General features: G+C 54.4%; 1 pseudogene; it reads right to left on the bottom strand.

Moving 5' to 3' along the window:
* Nucleotides 1-937: 937 nt before the first annotated feature.
* Nucleotides 938-5,815, bottom strand: LOC139604390 (olfactory receptor 14I1-like; annotated as a pseudogene).
* Between the last annotated feature and the right edge of the window lie 10,390 nt (nucleotides 5,816-16,205).

Genomic DNA, 16,205 nt, shown 5'->3' on the forward strand with positions numbered 1-16,205 from the left:
AACCAAATTTCAAGACCAATAAATAATTTCAACATACTTGTGATACATGAAGATTTTTTTTTAGCAGTTAAATTCTTTTGAGTAAATCAAGAATTTTGGGGGTGTTCTATTGTATTTGCAGGAATGTCCAATGAAGGCAGGAATGATGCATTTGACTCCATGTTCTCAGAAGGCTAATTTATTACTTGAGAATACTTTATAAATACTTTATAATATATTTATTAGTTTATAATACTGTATTTTATTAAAGAATACTATACTATACTATACTATACTAAAGAATACAGAAAGGATACTTACTGAATGTCCAAAAGATAATAATGAAAACTCATGACTTTTTCCAGTCACAACACAGCTTTCAAGACCTTTCATAGACCTTTCAAAATTTTGAGAAGTGAGCGGTCAATTCTCACAGGGATAAAAAGTTTTAAAAGAAAGTTGTTTTGAATTTACTTTTTTTCTTTTAAACCCAGGCCATTCCTACCATGCTCACAGTGAACCACAGCCTTTCTCACCACCTGCACAGCCACCCCCCCAGTCAACCCACTCCCCCTGGACTCTGCACAACTCCCAACACACCATTTGTCTGGGGGAAGCACAGACTGTGTCAAGGCAGCAGAGCCCAGACCTGGCCTGACTTCCCCAGACCACTGGAAAGGAGGAAATCCAGACCCACGGACACACACACAGACACAGAGCAAAGCTTTGATCAAAGGGTTTATTGACTATTGATTGATTATTCTTCAGGGGAAATGGCCCAGGGTTCAAAGGGTTCAGGGGGTTCCTGCAGAGATGATCATCTCCTCATGCCACTGGAGAGGAAAAAGGACACTGGTCCTTGCAAGCCTAAAAGACAAAGCCCAGACGGTGACCTCTGGAGCCCACTGGGCCATGGCTGGGCTTTGTCCCCAGCCCTGTCCCTGCAGGCACGGCTCACCTAGGCATCCAGAGAGGTAGCCAGGCGCTTCTGCCGCAGGAGAGCCCGCAGCTCTTCAGCCACAGGGGGCTGGGGACAAAGGCAGCGTTAGAGACACACTGGGGGCACTGGGCTGCACTGGGAGGCAGGGGAGAGCAGGGGCGCCTTGGGGAAGGGGCTGTGGGAGCAAGGGGGTGCAGGAGCTGCTGTGCTGCTGCCCAGAAGCACTGGGCTCCTGGCCAAGAGGCACAGCTGAGAGGCCCAGTGTTTCAGCAGCAGATGAGAAGTGACCCTCAGCATGCAAAGGTCCCTTGGACCCGTCAGGCAGCCCATGGGAGGCCAAACCAGCCAGAGTTGTTCTGTGTTCCCTTGGTTTTATGGGGCTCCAGAGTGTCACAATGGTGCCTTGGATCCATGGGGCCCCGCAGTGTCATAATGGTGACTTGATTCCATGGGTTCCAGCAGTGTCACAATGGCCCCTTGATTACAAGAAGACCTGCAGTGTCACACTGGCCCCCCGGTTCGATGGGGTTCCACAATGTCACAGTACCCCCCAGGTGTCATAAGACCCCGCAGTGTCACAATGGTCCCAAGGATTCCATGAGGCCTTGCAGTGTCACAATGGTCTCCGTGGTTCCCCAGGCCCCACAATGTCGCGTGACTCCTCTGTTCCATGAGCCCTGCAATGTCACAATGGACCTTTGGACCCTGGGGCTTTGCTGTGTCACAATGGTCTCCTCTGGCTCCACAGTGTCACAATGGACCATTGATGACAGGAGGCCACTCTGTGACACCCTGGAGCTTTGGTTCCATGCAGGCCTGCAGTGTCACAATGGTCTCCTTTGGTTGCCCAGTGGCACAATGGACCACTGATGACATGAGGCCCTGCAGTGTCACAATGGACCTTTGGTTGCATGCAGCCCTGCAGTGTCACAAAGGCCTCTTGGTTTCACAAGGCCCCACAATATCACAGTGGTCCTCTTGGTTCTGTGGGGACCCCCAGGGGCACAATGGTCTCACTGGTTCCGTGAGGCCTCACAGTGTCACAATGGTCTCCATGTTTCACATGGTGCCCCTCAGTGTCACAATGGCCCCTTAGTTCCGTGAGGCTGTAAAGAGTCTTAATTGACTTTGCATGGTTCCATGAGGCCTTGTAATGTCACAATGAACCTTTGGTTCCATTGAGTCTTGCAGTGTCACAATGGCCCCTTGGTTCCACGACACCCCAAAATGTCATAATGGTCTCCTTGGTACCATGAGGCCCCCTGGTGTCACAGGGCCCCACAGTGTCACAATGGTGCCTTGGTCTCACAGGGCCCCACAGTGTCACAATGGTCCCTTGGTGTCACAGGGCCCCACAGTGTCACAGTGGTCCCTTGGTCTCACAGGGCCCCACAGTGTCACAATGGTCCCTTGGTCTCACAGGGCCCCACAGTGTCACAATGGTCCCTTGGTTCCATGGCCGTGTGCTGGTGCATTCCCCCCTGCCCTTCTCCGGCCGCCCTGCCAGCTGAGAAATGCTCCTTGGGCCTCGGCCTTGGCCAACAGCCCCTGGGCTCAGCTCCTCTGCAGCTCATCACAAACACTGTCTGCTCCAGGCACTGCTGCTGCCCAACCAGCTCCTGGTTCCTTTAGCAGCAGCCCTGGGAACTGGTTTTGTTCCCTCTTGGCACAAGATCCCTGTTGTCACCCTGCCAAAGAAAGCTGTTGGTGCCCAGTGCAGCCAGGATGAGCCATTGCTGGGACTGAAGCCCCTCTCTTGGGGCCCTGCAAACAGCGCTCCAAAAGGAGCCCTTGGAGCTCTCCTGGGCCAGCGACTCCCTCTGAGCGGGGCCTCTCCCAGCCAGGAACTCTCCCGTTTGCTGCACTCGGTGATCCTGAACAAGCACAGAGCCTGGGCCGATCCCCCCACTCCTCCAGGCTCAACCCTTTGCCCGCTGGGGAGATGCCAAAGCATCAGCAGTGAGCATTCCCTGCCCTCAGGGGAATTGCTCCCAGGTGCCTTGCACTGACTCTTTGTGTCTGTGTGCACACAGGAGTGCCTCTGCTGGGGAAATGTGGCAGAAATGCTGCTCTCTAAGGGCTTGGAGTGCCTTGGATAGCTGAGTCAGTCAGGCCTGTTGGGAAGGTTAAATCACAAGGTCTAAGTGAAGTTAAATGCTGCTAAGAGTTGTTCTTAGTTGCTAAGTTGTTACCTTCAATATAAGTTATCAGCTAAGTTAAATATTTTAAAGTGTTATTCCTCTGTTAAATTGCAAAGTCATAGGTTTAAGTTAGGTTAAATGCTGTTATGGTCTGCTCTTTTGCAAATTTGTGAAGTTGAAAGTATCAGTATAGGTTAAGGAATAAGTTACGTCCTGTTAAGTTTGAGCTCTGTTAAGCTTTTAGGCCGTATTCCTTTTATCCTTGTCCTCCCTGTCCTTGTGTCGCACACACACACAGAGGGACAGTTCTCGGTTCATTTCTGGTTTGATTGCCTGGATTCTGTTTGGATTTCTTGTTGCTTTGTTTCCCTGGTGTGCCTGAAGTGTCCAGTCAGGAGCAGAGTGACTCTTGCCAAGGAATTCTGTGCTGCTGTCCCTTAAGATTAAATCTGGTTTTTGCTGCTCCCTTGCGGGGATTTTTTCAGGGCTCTCAAGGCCTCATTGGTAGCAGGGTGAAGGAGCCCTGGCCCAGGCTCTGGCCCTGGGGGACACGGGGACACTGCCCGGGGGTCCCTGTCCCCCTGTGCCACCCCCAGGGCCCCGGCCCCCTGTCCCTGTTTCTCAGGCTCTGGGGTCGATCTCGTGGAACATCCTCTGGGGGAGGCTGCGGGGCCGGGGGCGGGGGGACCCGGGGGGACCAGGGACCCCGCTGTGCACGAGCAGGGTTGGACTGCTCTGGGGGGAACTGTGAGGGGGCCGGGGCAGAATGACCTCACCAGGGACCTCACCCTGCCCCTGTGATGTCACACAGCCCCATAATGTCACACAGCCCCCGTGATGTCACACTGCCCCCGTGATGTCACACAGCCTCTTTGATGTCACAGAGCCAACTCTATGTCACCTTGTGATGTCATACAGCTGTGCTGTGACATCACAGAAGACTGATGTCACAAAGTCACCCTGTGATGTCACAGTCTGTCCTGTGATGTCACAGCCTGTTTTATGATGATATCCAGCCACCAGGTGATGTCACAACCCACTCTCAGATGCCATTGAGCCACCCTCTGTGATGGCAGACTCTGCTCTATGGCCTCATATCCTGCTCTGTGATGTCACAGCCAGCTCTGTGATGTCACAGCCAGTTCTGTGATGTCACCATCCCCTCAGTGATGTCACAGAACACTCAAGAACTCAATTCTATTGAAACACTGAAGTTTCTTGTACTTTGAAGAGATCCCTGCCAGCGACACAACTGAGAAAGTGTCCCCAGGTTCCAGCTAGAGCAGAACACTGCAGGCAGTGATGCCAGTTGGCACAAGCAAGGCAAAGGTGTCTCTGGTGCTGAGCACACCTGGATGTGTTTCAGGAATGCAAAGGGCCAAGGCCTGAGCCCCAGGGCCTGGCCAGGCAGATCCTGTCCCTCCCTCCTGGCTCAGGGCTCTTCCCGGGATGGGCACTGGCATGTGGGGATGTGCAATGCCAGGGCCAGGAGCGTGGGGCGGCCCCTGCCAGGCTGCTGAGCAGGGACAAGGAGGCAATGAGGCCCCAGGCCTGCAAGGGTCACTTGTCCCCTCCTGGCCCCAGGCCCAGCAGCCATGGCCAAAGTGCTGCCCAAGCTGGCTCTGGCAGGGCTGTCTTGCAGCTGCTGCCCATCCCTGTGCCCTTGTGCAGCCCAGGCTGTCCCACGGTGTCCCTGCCCTGCGCCTCTGTCCCTGCAGGCTGTCGGCATCCCCCGGCTGCCCCACCTGGCTGGGCCCTTCCTTTGCTGACAGCTCTGCCTGGCCACTGCATGGTGTTTGCAGGGATTGAGCAATTAGGTCAAAGCTGTATCGCACTGTCTGTAAGGGGAGGAGTTCCTTAATAAGTACAGTAGGATATTATATAATATAGTAGAATAAAGCCATGGATCAGCCTTCTGCAATCATGGAGACAATGCTAAATATTACCTGGCTGGGAGCCTGCAACAACAGGCAAACACTGCAGTACTGATAAACAGAGGTACAGCCAGGGGAGGGAGGCAGGTGGAAAAGGCTTTGTGCTGTCCCTGCTCTGAGGGGATGCTCAGCATGGCCTGAAGGTCTGCACATAGGAGAAAACAACAAGGAACACAGAACAGCCAAATGATAAACAGGCACAAACAGCAAGAAGCCCAAGTTCCCTGGGGTTGGAAGTTTGAGGATCTGGGGGATTTCACAGAAGAACTGACCCAGGGCATTGCCATGGCACAGGGGCAGGCAAAATGTATTGGCCATGTGCAACAGAGCAGTGAGAAAGCCCCTGGCCCAGGCAGCTGCTGCCATGTGGGCACAAGCTCTGCTGCCCAGCAGGGTCCCGTGGTGCAGGGCTTTGCAGATGGACACGTAGCAGTTGGAGCATGTGAGGGTCAGGAATGAAAGCTCTGCTGTGATAAAGAACAAAAAGAAAAAGACCTGTGCAGCACATCCTGTGTAGGAGATGGTGCTGGTGTCCCAGAGGGAATTGTGCATGGCTCTGGGCACAGTGGTGCAGATGGAGCCCAGGTCGCTGAGGGTCAGGTTGAGCAGGAAGAAGAACATGGGCGTGTGCAGGTGGTTGCCGCAGGCTACGGTGCTGATGATGAGGCCGTTGCCCAGGAGGGCAGCCAGGGAGATGCCCAGCAAGAGGCAGAAGTGCAGGAGCTGCAGCTGCCCCGGCTCTGCCAATGCCAGCAGGAGGAAGTGGCTGATGCAGCTGCTGTTGGACATTTGCTGTGGCTGCACGTGGGCACCTGTTCATGGAGAAAAGGACAGTGAAGGGTTAGAGGAGATACCTGTAACCAAAATCAAAGCCATTTCCCACACACCCTCCTTTGTAACACACACGGACACGCTCTTGTGTTTCAGAGTTCTGATGTTTTCTTGTTAACCTCCATCCATGGACTTCCTGGTACTCTTGGATATCAGAAACCCTCAGCATTTCTGCTGCCCTCTGGTAGAACAGAGTGATTTCCCTCAGGCAAGATAATGAGTGCAGACTGGGGGCAGATGATCTGTCACTTCATTCTGTTTGCAGTTCCTCTGGGCTTTCACTTTTCTCAGCTGGAGGATGTTCACACTCCCACGTTCCTCTTACAAACGCCCAGGTACTGTGAGAGCAGATGGATCCAGCAGAGCCCAGCTCCACCTTTGTAGCCAAGGACTCACGTTGCTCATTCCACCAACCCAGCAGCATTTTCAGTGTCACAACACCTCTGCCTTTGCCCATGGATCTTATCACTCAGAGATGCTCCAGGACAGGTTTGCATGCTGGGGTGAAGCTCCCAGGCTGGACTGAAATGTCAGAGGGACTTGCAAGTGTCCTTCTGCTGGCATTGGCTGAAGGGAGATGCAGCTCCTTCCCTGGCTGCCCTGACAGCATTGCCCAGAGCCGGGCCCTGGGGACAGCGTCACCCTGAGCCAGCTGTGCCCCTCCAGAGCCCCCAGGGCCGGGCAGCTGCTCCCAGCCCTGTGCTCTGCAGAGGGAACTGGGCCCGGGGCTGCAGAGCTGCCCCACGGCTCTGCTGCAGCTCTGCCTGCACAGGAGGGGCTGCACGCCTTGGAGCCCCGGGCCTGAGGGCAGAGGCTTGGCTGGGGCACAGGAGGGAGGGGGCTTGTTCAGAGGGAGGGGCTGCACTGCAGGGGATCCTGTGCACATCTCTCAACTCTCCCTGCCACAGCATTGCTGGGTTCTGTTTTCTCTCCTTCCCTGATCTTCTCTCTGCCTCCTGGAGCTTTTCCTCCTGCAGGGGTTTCCCTGTGCCTGATCTCTCTGTGCCAGCACTCACAGAGCCCAAAGCTCTGTGCACTCTCCTTGGCCTGACAGAACCCTGCCTGTTTGCAGGGCACTGCCTGGGGGCAGCTTCTCTTTGCAGCTTGGAGAAAGGACAGCTCAGACTGAGCCTGATGGCTCCAGCAAAGCTGCTGCTGCTGCTGCTGTCCATGGGCACAGTGGCTGAAGGCACATTAGGGATCTCCTGTGAACCTGCTGGTCACTAGAAGGAACAGTTTGGTGATCTCAGGCACCACTTGCCAAAATTCAGAACTAATAATTCATAATCATCCTTTAATAATTATCCTCCCTCCCTGCCACTCTCCAGTAGTAGGAATCTGAAGAGAAAGGCTTAGGAAATTGCCTAATTTCAATCAAAATCCTTGTCTTGCAAATATTCTGAGACTGATCAGCATGTGAGAGCTTCATGAGCATTTCAGCTCCCCTGCAGCAGAAATCCTCAGAGATGCACTCGCAGAGTCTGCAGGCATTGGGATGTTGCAGCTTTAGGAGATCAGTGCAGGAGCTGCAGCTGCATTGTCCTGCAGCCAGAGGTTGCTGTGCCAAGGGCTGGCAGGGATTGTGCCCCAGGCACTTCCCAGCCCCTTCCCAGCCCTGCCTGCTTGAAGCTCTCTGTGCCTCTGTGCTGTGCCCGGGCTGGCTGCAGGCAGTGCCCCAGCCCTGCTGGGCTGTGCACAGGAGCTGCTCCTGCCCAGAGCTGTCTCTCTGCAGCTCTGCTGCCCTTGCCAGGAGCTGCCTCTGGGCCAGGAGCCCGGCCCAGCTCAGCAGCACAGACACAGCACAAGGACTTTAGGAGCCTCTGGGCCTTTGTGCTCAGGCCCTGAACATCAGGCCCTGAGAGGGAGCTGAAGAAGCCTCTGCAGAACTCCAAGGCAGAATCCAACTCCAAAGTTTCTTGGACTTGTAGTGGCTCCCACTGAGGGACACGACAGAGAAAGTGTCCCCAGGCCCCAGGCAGAGCAGAGAACTGGAGGCACTGATGGCAGCTGGGGACAAAGAGAAGCCAAGGCTTGGTGCCCTGGGGCACAGCAGGGTCTGTGCCAGCAAGGGCTGGGAGGAGACACCTTGTGCTGAGGCCCTGGGGCCTCCTGGCCCAGCCCCAGCCAGGCTGGGCACTGCCAGCCCCTTGTGCTGCCCTCTGCATCCCCCCCTAGCCCACATCCCAGGGGCCTCAAGGATCTGCTGCAAGGAGTCCCTGGGGAGCCTTGCTCAGCAATGGCCCTGGGGGCTCCTTCATGCTCCCTGCAGGGGCTGCAGCTTTTTCAAAGGACTTGGGGTTTGGCTTTGGCCTTGCAGTCTCTGAGAGCTTTGTGCAATCATGGCCTCCAATTACCTGCTGTAATTAGTCCCTGCAGAGGCTCTGTCAGTAACACCACTCAGTGGGGCTCATGAATGCTTCAAGGTACTTCAGATCTTTTAAGGTACTTGGTGTTTCCCCTTGGATCCAGACTCTGGGAGAGCTTTGTGCAATCATGGCCCCAATTATCTGCGTTAATGAGTCCCTGGAGAGCTTTGTACTGACACTCAGTGGGGCTCATTCATGCTCTGAGACACTCAAGGTGTTGAAGGTACTTTGGATTTTCCTTTCCACACTGAGTGTCTGAGAGGTTTTTGTGCCATCCTGGCCACCAATTCTCTCCTCCAAGGAGTCCATGAGGAGCCTGTGTTGGACAGGGACCTCAGTGGGAGCCATGAATGCCTGGAGACACTTTGGGTGTTTCCTCTGACTCTGACTCCAGGCAAGGTTTGTGCAATCTCCTCCCAGGCCCTGAGGTTCAAGGGCTCAGCTCCAAATGCATAGTGAGGCTCATGAGGATCAAGCAAGTCCTGACAGACTATGGCTCTGTCTTTATTTCCCTCTGCTCCAGTGCAGTTCATTAGGAGGGTTATGGAGAAATAGTTATGGAGAAATAGTTCAAAGAGCTTCTAGGAAATATGTATTCCTATTTAAAGGGTGTCTTTTATTGCTGTTCCCATTACACAAGAGGTGACTGCAGCATTCGGTGACTGATATTGATGCAGGGACTGTCCTAAGGAGGTCTGGCCTGCTCAGAGAAGCTGTGCCTTGAGCTCTGAGCCAGTGTGGACAACCTTGCTCCACATTCCCCAAGCCCATGGTGTCTCTCCTCACTCACCTGGGAGCTGCTTTGCTTGGAGAAGTGGCTGCACTCAGGCAAAGAGGGATTTTCCTTCTTTGAGTTTTGAAGCCATCTAAAACTCCTGAGTTTCCCCATTGCAAGCAGACATCCTCCTCAAGTGTGTGCCAAGCCCAAGGTGGCACCAAGAGCACTCCAGCCCTGCCCTGGGCCAGCTGTGAGGGTGGATCATCATCCCAACAGGCAGTGGGCCATTGCAAGGGGCTGTTGCCATGGACACTGCAGGGACCCCAGTGCTGGCTTTGGGTGCCATGGCAACTGCCATCAGTTCAGGTTTCCTTGGAAAGCAGCCCCAGGAGCCATTTCTGCAGCCAGGTTCCATGGCCCCTTGCCTGCAGAGCTGCTGCTGCCCTGGGCTGCCATGGACACCCTGAGGACAAAGCGGTGCCAGGGCTGTTCCAGGTACAATTGCAGTGACACTGGTTGGTGCCAGCAGGTGCCATGGCAACGGCCACGGGGACCCGTTCCTTGGTTTGGTGCTATGGCAAGCAATGCCCGGAGCTGTTGTGATGGTTGGTGGGCATGGAAAGCTGCCCTGGGCCCCTTGCTCAGGGCTGGTGTCAGTGCCCAGAGCCAGAGGGGATCCCTTGCTGGGGGCTGTGCCATGGCCACCTGCCCTGTGCCGCGCTGGCCGCTCAGGCACCAGGAACCAGCAGCCAAGGGCACTGCCAGGGCCAAAGGCCAGGTCAGCCAGACAGAAAGGGGCAGGGCTGGGCACTGTTTCCATGGCAACCGGCACTGGGGGGGACACCTGGGGCACCTGGCCTGGCAGTTGCCATGGAAAGCCCTGGCAGGCACTGAGGGCACAGCCCCTGGCACTGAGACACTGCTGGGCCGGGTGCTGAGCACAGCGCTGAGCACGCAGAGATGGTTTTGTTCTTGCTGAGCTGCAGCACAGCCAAGGCCTGTCCTGCCCCTCGTCCAGCCACGCTGGGGAGGGGCTGGGGCTGCGGGGGAGCTTGGCAGGGGACACAGCCAGGACAGGTGACCCCAACTGACCCCGGGCACAGCCCAGACCAGAGCACATCATGCTCAGGCTATGAAGGGGGGAACAAGGAGCAAGGGGGGAATTTTGGAGGGAGGCTTTTTGCCTTCCCAGGGAACACTTAGGCAAGAGGGGGCCCTGTTTCACCAGTGGGCAAGGTCACTACCAAAGACACAGACACCAACTGAAGGAATTGTGGCATTTATATCATGCACAGCTGCAAAGCATTACAAAAGGATAAGCTCAGCAAAGCACATCATCATTAGCAAAGAATTACAAAAGAAGCTCAGCAATCCTTCAGAACTCATCATTACATTTTGATGACTAACCCCTTGGTCAAACACTAGAGGTGTTTGTGGCAGACAAAGATTCTGGCTGACTATCAAGGTACACCTTACAGACATCAGCAGTACTTCAGTGACACCGTTCTTCATTCTTTTTTCTCAATCTCATTTGAGTTAGGAACAAGAATTCTGTTGTCCATGGAGCTGGCACCTTTTTAATTCCAGAATAATGCCCCCAGGCCCTTTGCTGTTCAGCTTTACCATGTTGTCTGGGGCTAACAAGGCTTGGGGGGCCCTTTCCCCTCTGGCTGGAAGGGGCCGGGTCCCAGTCCCTGAGGGGCACCCAGGCTCCTGGATGCAATTCCTGTGCAAGTCCCTCAGTGTCACAGCAGCCTTCCCATGGAGCCCCGTGGATCAGAGCATTTGCCAAAGGGGCCCTTGGGGCAAACAGGGAGATTTGGTCTGGCAGCATGTGTAAAACAATATCCTGTCACATCTACTTGTTCTCACACACAATCCTTGGCTGCAGGGACACATTCCCATTGTTCCTGCCCAGCTTTCAGGACTCAGAGTTGTCTTTCCCAGGAGCTGCTCCTTCAGCTGCCTCGGGAGGGCCATTTGGCCTCCGGACCCACACTCTGGCTCCATTATTAGGACTGCTGCATCCAAACCCTTTATCTCCACAAACGGTGGTGATTGGAGCTGGAGCTCCTTTTTTCACAATCGTTCTCAAAATTGCAAAATCAATAATTGTGCTACCCTGTCATGGGGTTGAATAATCCAATCCTGGTCACTATTGTTTCACAGAATTACTGTAAGTTCTCCTGGATATTCTGCATCAATTCCTCCTGCCATGACATGAACACTTTGCAAGGCCAAGCTCCAAGGGAGCAGTTACCAAAGCAAAGTGTCCTGGAGGAATCTGAATTCCTGTTTCAGTATTGATGGCTCTCATTTGCTTTGAATTCATCCTCATTAATTCCAATGCATGAAGGCCCAGCCCTGCAGCCTCTGGGCTGGCCCTGCCAGGGGCCATCACAGCCAGAACAATTTCCCAGGCAGTCCAAGTCTCACTGCCCATGGTTGGATTTGCAAATTGGGGGCAGCCGTGCACAGCCAGGGGGTTTCCATTTCCCCCGCGGGCCATTGTTAAGGGCATGGAGCACATCTGGGAGATGGGTTCTCCATGGGCAAAGGTTCCCATCTCCTCATTTTATCAACTGCTCTTTTAACAACCCCTTCACCCGTTCAACCAATCCTGCAGCTTGTGCATAGTCTGGGACATGAAAAGCCCTGCAGGCTTCATCCCTGTATTTTTCACAGCAACAGACAAAGCACTCTGCATCACAGTATCACCAAACCCTGGGAAATAGCCAATTTCATCCCTTCCTCCTTTTTACATTGTATACAATCTCACAAAGTTGACCACTGACATGAGGGTCCTGGCCAATCCTGTTCTGTAGGGTATTCAGAGTTACATCCCTGAGTAGCCAAAGCTACCAAATTAGTATTGTCAGCACTATTTCACAATACTATTATTTCATACATAGATATACATATAGACAGATAGATACAGACATATATATAAAATATATATATATATAAGTATACAAATATATATATATTAAGGTCTTATTATACAATAAATGCATATAGTTAGTTATCATAGTGATATTTCACTGGCACAAATGCAGCTGAGCTCAAGATTAAAACCTTCTGCTCTTGCTCCATGTGGGAGCATTCCAACAATAATTGTTCCTTCTGAAGCTGCTGTTTCCAATGGACTCTTAACAAATTCATCTTTGTCTGCCCAAACCCACAAGTCCTTTTCCTTTTCCATGTGCAATTTTTGGATGCATTTGAAGACATCCAGGGCTGCAGCTTCTTTTACCCCACTGCCCCACTGCTCCCACGGGGCTCCCACCTCAGCCCACTGCAGAGCCAGGGAACTCCAGGGAAGGGCTTCCCATCTGGGAATTTCTGATGGCACTGATGCCTCACATTGACATTGAACAAGTGACATTTGGTTGGGATCTGGCCAGACTGGGCCAGTTTGGTTTGACCAGTGGCCAAAGTCAGCACCAAAGACACAGACTCCAGCTGAAAGAATCAGTGTCATTTCCTGCAGTTCAGAGCAGCAAAGAATCACAAAAGGAGCAGCTCAGCAATGCACCCAATCATCCCCACCAAAGATTGCCTGCAGTGGTTAAGAAAGATGCAGCAGCATTTACCCTCAGCCTTTGCCATCCCCCAGATGCACACAGCAGCTGGGGAAGCTGTCACAGCCAAGGGCTGCAGAGCCACTCCTGGGCACTGGCAATTCCTGCAGGTGCCTCCAGCCCCAGCTGAGGCTCCAAGCCTGCTGGGAGAGGGCCCAGCTCTGACAGTGCTGCATGAACAAACTGACAGCACTGCTAGTGTGCCAACATCTGCTTTCATCCTCCCCTTGGCTCCCTCCCAAAGCCTGGCCAGGCCTCAAGGAGGAGCCAAGGCAGCTGACTTTGATCCTTCAGCCCCACACAAGGCCAGATGTCAGATTTCATGGCCTTCTCTGGCTTCTAAATACACAAAGGGCCATCCATGTTTCACTAAGGAGTGGCTACATCTATCACAGTGCTAATGACCATGCATATCTCAGCAGGGAGCAGATACAAAGATAACCCTTGGTTGGAAGGTTCCTCCAGAGGCCACCTTTGGCTCAGGGCCTGCTGTCCAGGCCTCACTCAGGGCTGCTGTGCAGGCCTTGGCACTTCAGGGACGTGCTTTAGTGCTGGGCTTGGCACTGCTGGCTGAGCGGCTGCACTGGGTGAGCTCAGAGGGCTTTTCCAACAGAAAGGATTCTGTGATTGCATGATGATATCCGCTGCATTCAGCTGGGGCTATTTCAGCAGCATTACTTTGCTCCAGAAGTTCCCTCTTGCCCAGCTCCTGTGGCCTGAGGCTTCAGCTCCTTCAGCTCCTGGTGCTGAGCTGCTCATGCTGAACGAGAGCACTCGGAGAGACGAATCCAGTCCATCCAATTCCTTCTGGGACACGCAGAGGGGAGGCTGTGCAAACAGGAGCATTGTTTGCTGTGGCCTCCTCTCTGCCCTTCACGCCTTTCAGCGCTTTGAAGCAGCCAAGAGCTTTCTCCAAGAGTGCAATGGAGCAGCTGTTCCTGCTCGCGGGCCTGGCTCTTCCCAGTCTCTGCCCTTGCCTGCTTCTGTCCCTCTTGCTGTGCCCTCTGTTCCCCCAGGGCTGCCTGGCTGCTGCCCAGGACTGTGGCACTGGCACTGATCCAGTGCTCCAGAGCCTCCTTTCTGTGCCCTTGGAGCTGCCTGGGCACAGCAGCCTTTTCCATCTGCAAGCTCCCCATGGACAGGGAGTGCCCAGCTGCGTTCCTTGCACAGCCTCCAGGAGCCCAGGGCTGCCATCTCAAGTCCCTGCTGGCACTGGGGGCTCCCAGGTGCCTCAGGCTGCTCTGACACCGCTGCACACGGGAGGGAACAGGGGCAGGGGCTGTGCTGAAAGTCAGCTCCATCTGCTGCTGCTGCTGCTGCTGCTGCTGTGGGGTCATTTGTGCAGCCCTGGCCCAGAGTCAGGGATCAGATGCTGCCAGTCTCTTCCAGCCCTGGCTGCTCAGAGGTTGGGCCTTGGAGCCTCAGGTGGCCAAAGGCAGCTGCTGCTGGGCCCTCTGTGTGTGCCCGTGTTCAGCAGTGCTGCTCCATCAGTCTGTGCCCAGCAACGGGGAAAAGCCTCAGACCTGCAGGGCCAGGAGCTGCCGGGCTCTGCCTGAGCAGCTCAGCCAGCAGGAAGGGAGCTGCTCCACACAGGAACCACGAGCAAAGGACATTCCTTCTCTAGGACATGTTTTCTATTTAAAGGAAAAAAAGGAAAAAGAAAAAAAACTATATAAAATGTGAAAGATGAAAACAAAACCCAAGTGTTAGTGAAAAAGTTCTGAAACTTTGCATTAAGAGGTAAATGATTTTTTTAAAGGGGAACTCAGTTATTTACATTGTAAATGTGCTGATGGCATGGATCCATCTTACTTATCCCAGCAGCCTTTGAAAAGATTCTGGGCTTTGTTTCCAACATTGCCATTTGAAATTGTGCTCAAAGCAAGAGGAAATTGCTTTGTGCCCTTCCCGCTCCAAGCAGGACTGGGAATGGAAACTCTGTCAAAGCCCAAATTCTTTAGAAGATGCCCTTCCTTCTCAGCCTGGGAAGGAGCTGCACATTCCCTTTGAAACTGTCAGGGATTTCTTAGAGACACAAAGTGCCACTTAGGGCTTTTTGCTCTGGTTTGGCAGTGCAGAAGGGCAATTCTCCATCCATCAGCTCCAGACTGCACTGCCTCAGGAACACGGCCCACTCGCCACCTTTGGCCCACTCAGGCACTTCTAGAGGAGGAAGAAAGTGCAATTGCACAATTCCAGCCAATCAAGAAGGAAGAATGGGACAGACAAACACCCTGTGCAGATCCAGGCGTTCAGCTGGGACTGTGGAGGGTTTGGCTTCTTGCCAATTGGATGTGTGTCCCCAGCTGCAATCTCTGGGCCTGCAGCAGAGTCTCACTCAGCTGCCAAAGCAGAAAGCTCAGGCGCTGTGCTCGCAAGGGGCTCGTCTGATGCAAAGCTGTCAGAGCAATGTGAGGGCAGAGCCAGCCCAGCTGGGCCCAGGGCTGAGCCCAGCAGAGCCCTGGCAGAGCCCAGAGCAGCCTCAGCAGCCACAGAGCCCGGCTGCAAGGAGAGAAAGCAGAAAGTGCCCATCAGCTGAGGGCTCCTGTGCCCTTGTGCCAAGGCCTGCGGTGCCCAGGCCATGCTGGCTGTGCCCAGAGCTGTGCCCAGAGCTGCCCATCCCTGCTGCCTTTGGCAGCAGAGCAGGAGGGCAGGACATGTGCCCAGCCTGCAGCCAGCCACGGCACATCCAGCCCTCAGCAGCTGCCCAGAGCAGGATGCTCCTGTGCTCGCTGCCATCTCCCAAAAGCTCTGATCCCACCCTGCCAAGCACACAGGGACCCACCTCACGCCAGCCACGGCTGCAAGAAAAGCTGCTCCCAAACCACGGCCTCAGCCTTCTCCAAGGCCACCACCCATCCACGCCACAGCTGCTCCCAAGCACTTCCCCATCTGCACTGGACCACCTGGAACGCTTCCTCTGGAAAAACAAACAACACATTCTTGAAAAGAGATTACAGACAAAAAAGGAAAACAAGAAAAACGGGAAAAACTCTTATCTCTGTCAGGGCCTTGAGGAAGGCCAACTCCTAGATGGTAGGGAAAAACCCAGCCATGGGTGAGGGAAGCCCACACTTTCTCACTTCCACCCAGCACTGCCCCCCAAAATCACGGTGATCCCAAAGCAAACAAGGGCAGTGCAGCAGCCCAGCCCTTCCTTGCCTGCAGAGCAAAGCAGCCCCTGCACAGCTTCTGGAGTCCCACCTCTGCTCCCAGCATGGGGCTTTGCTTGTGTCGGGCTGGCTGCCCCAGCCCCAGCCCCAGCCCAGGCCACAGTGGCTGCTGGGGGCTGTTGGCAGGGCCAGGAGCCCACTCCCATTTGTACCCAGCCCAGCCCATGCCCCAGCCCTGCCAAAAGCAGCTGGGCAGCGACTGAAGAGTGAGTTGCATCTGCCCCAGCAGAGGGGGAACCTTTGCTTCCCAGCCAGGCTGGGCCATGCCCAAATCTGGCAGCATTTCCCCGGGTGGGGACTCACCTGCAAATTCCCTGTGGAGTCTGGCTTTGAAGAAGGTGCCAGAATCAAAGTCCATCACCTTCAGCCTCCAGTGGCCAGGCTGAGGAAGAGCTTCTCATCCTTGATGTCATCCTGGCTGTCTCCAGCAGCAGCAGCAGCAGCAGCAGCAGCAGCAGCAGCAGCAGCAGCAGCAGCAGCAGCAGCAGCAGCATCCCCACCCGGTACAGCTTCTCCAGGGGCTCCTTCTCCTTCCCTGGGGG

Source organism: Agelaius tricolor, unplaced genomic scaffold (genome assembly GCF_023055355.1).
Source record: "Agelaius tricolor isolate 1412-34295 unplaced genomic scaffold, bAgeTri1.0.p SCAF_50, whole genome shotgun sequence".
NCBI lineage: Eukaryota > Metazoa > Chordata > Aves > Passeriformes > Icteridae > Agelaius > Agelaius tricolor.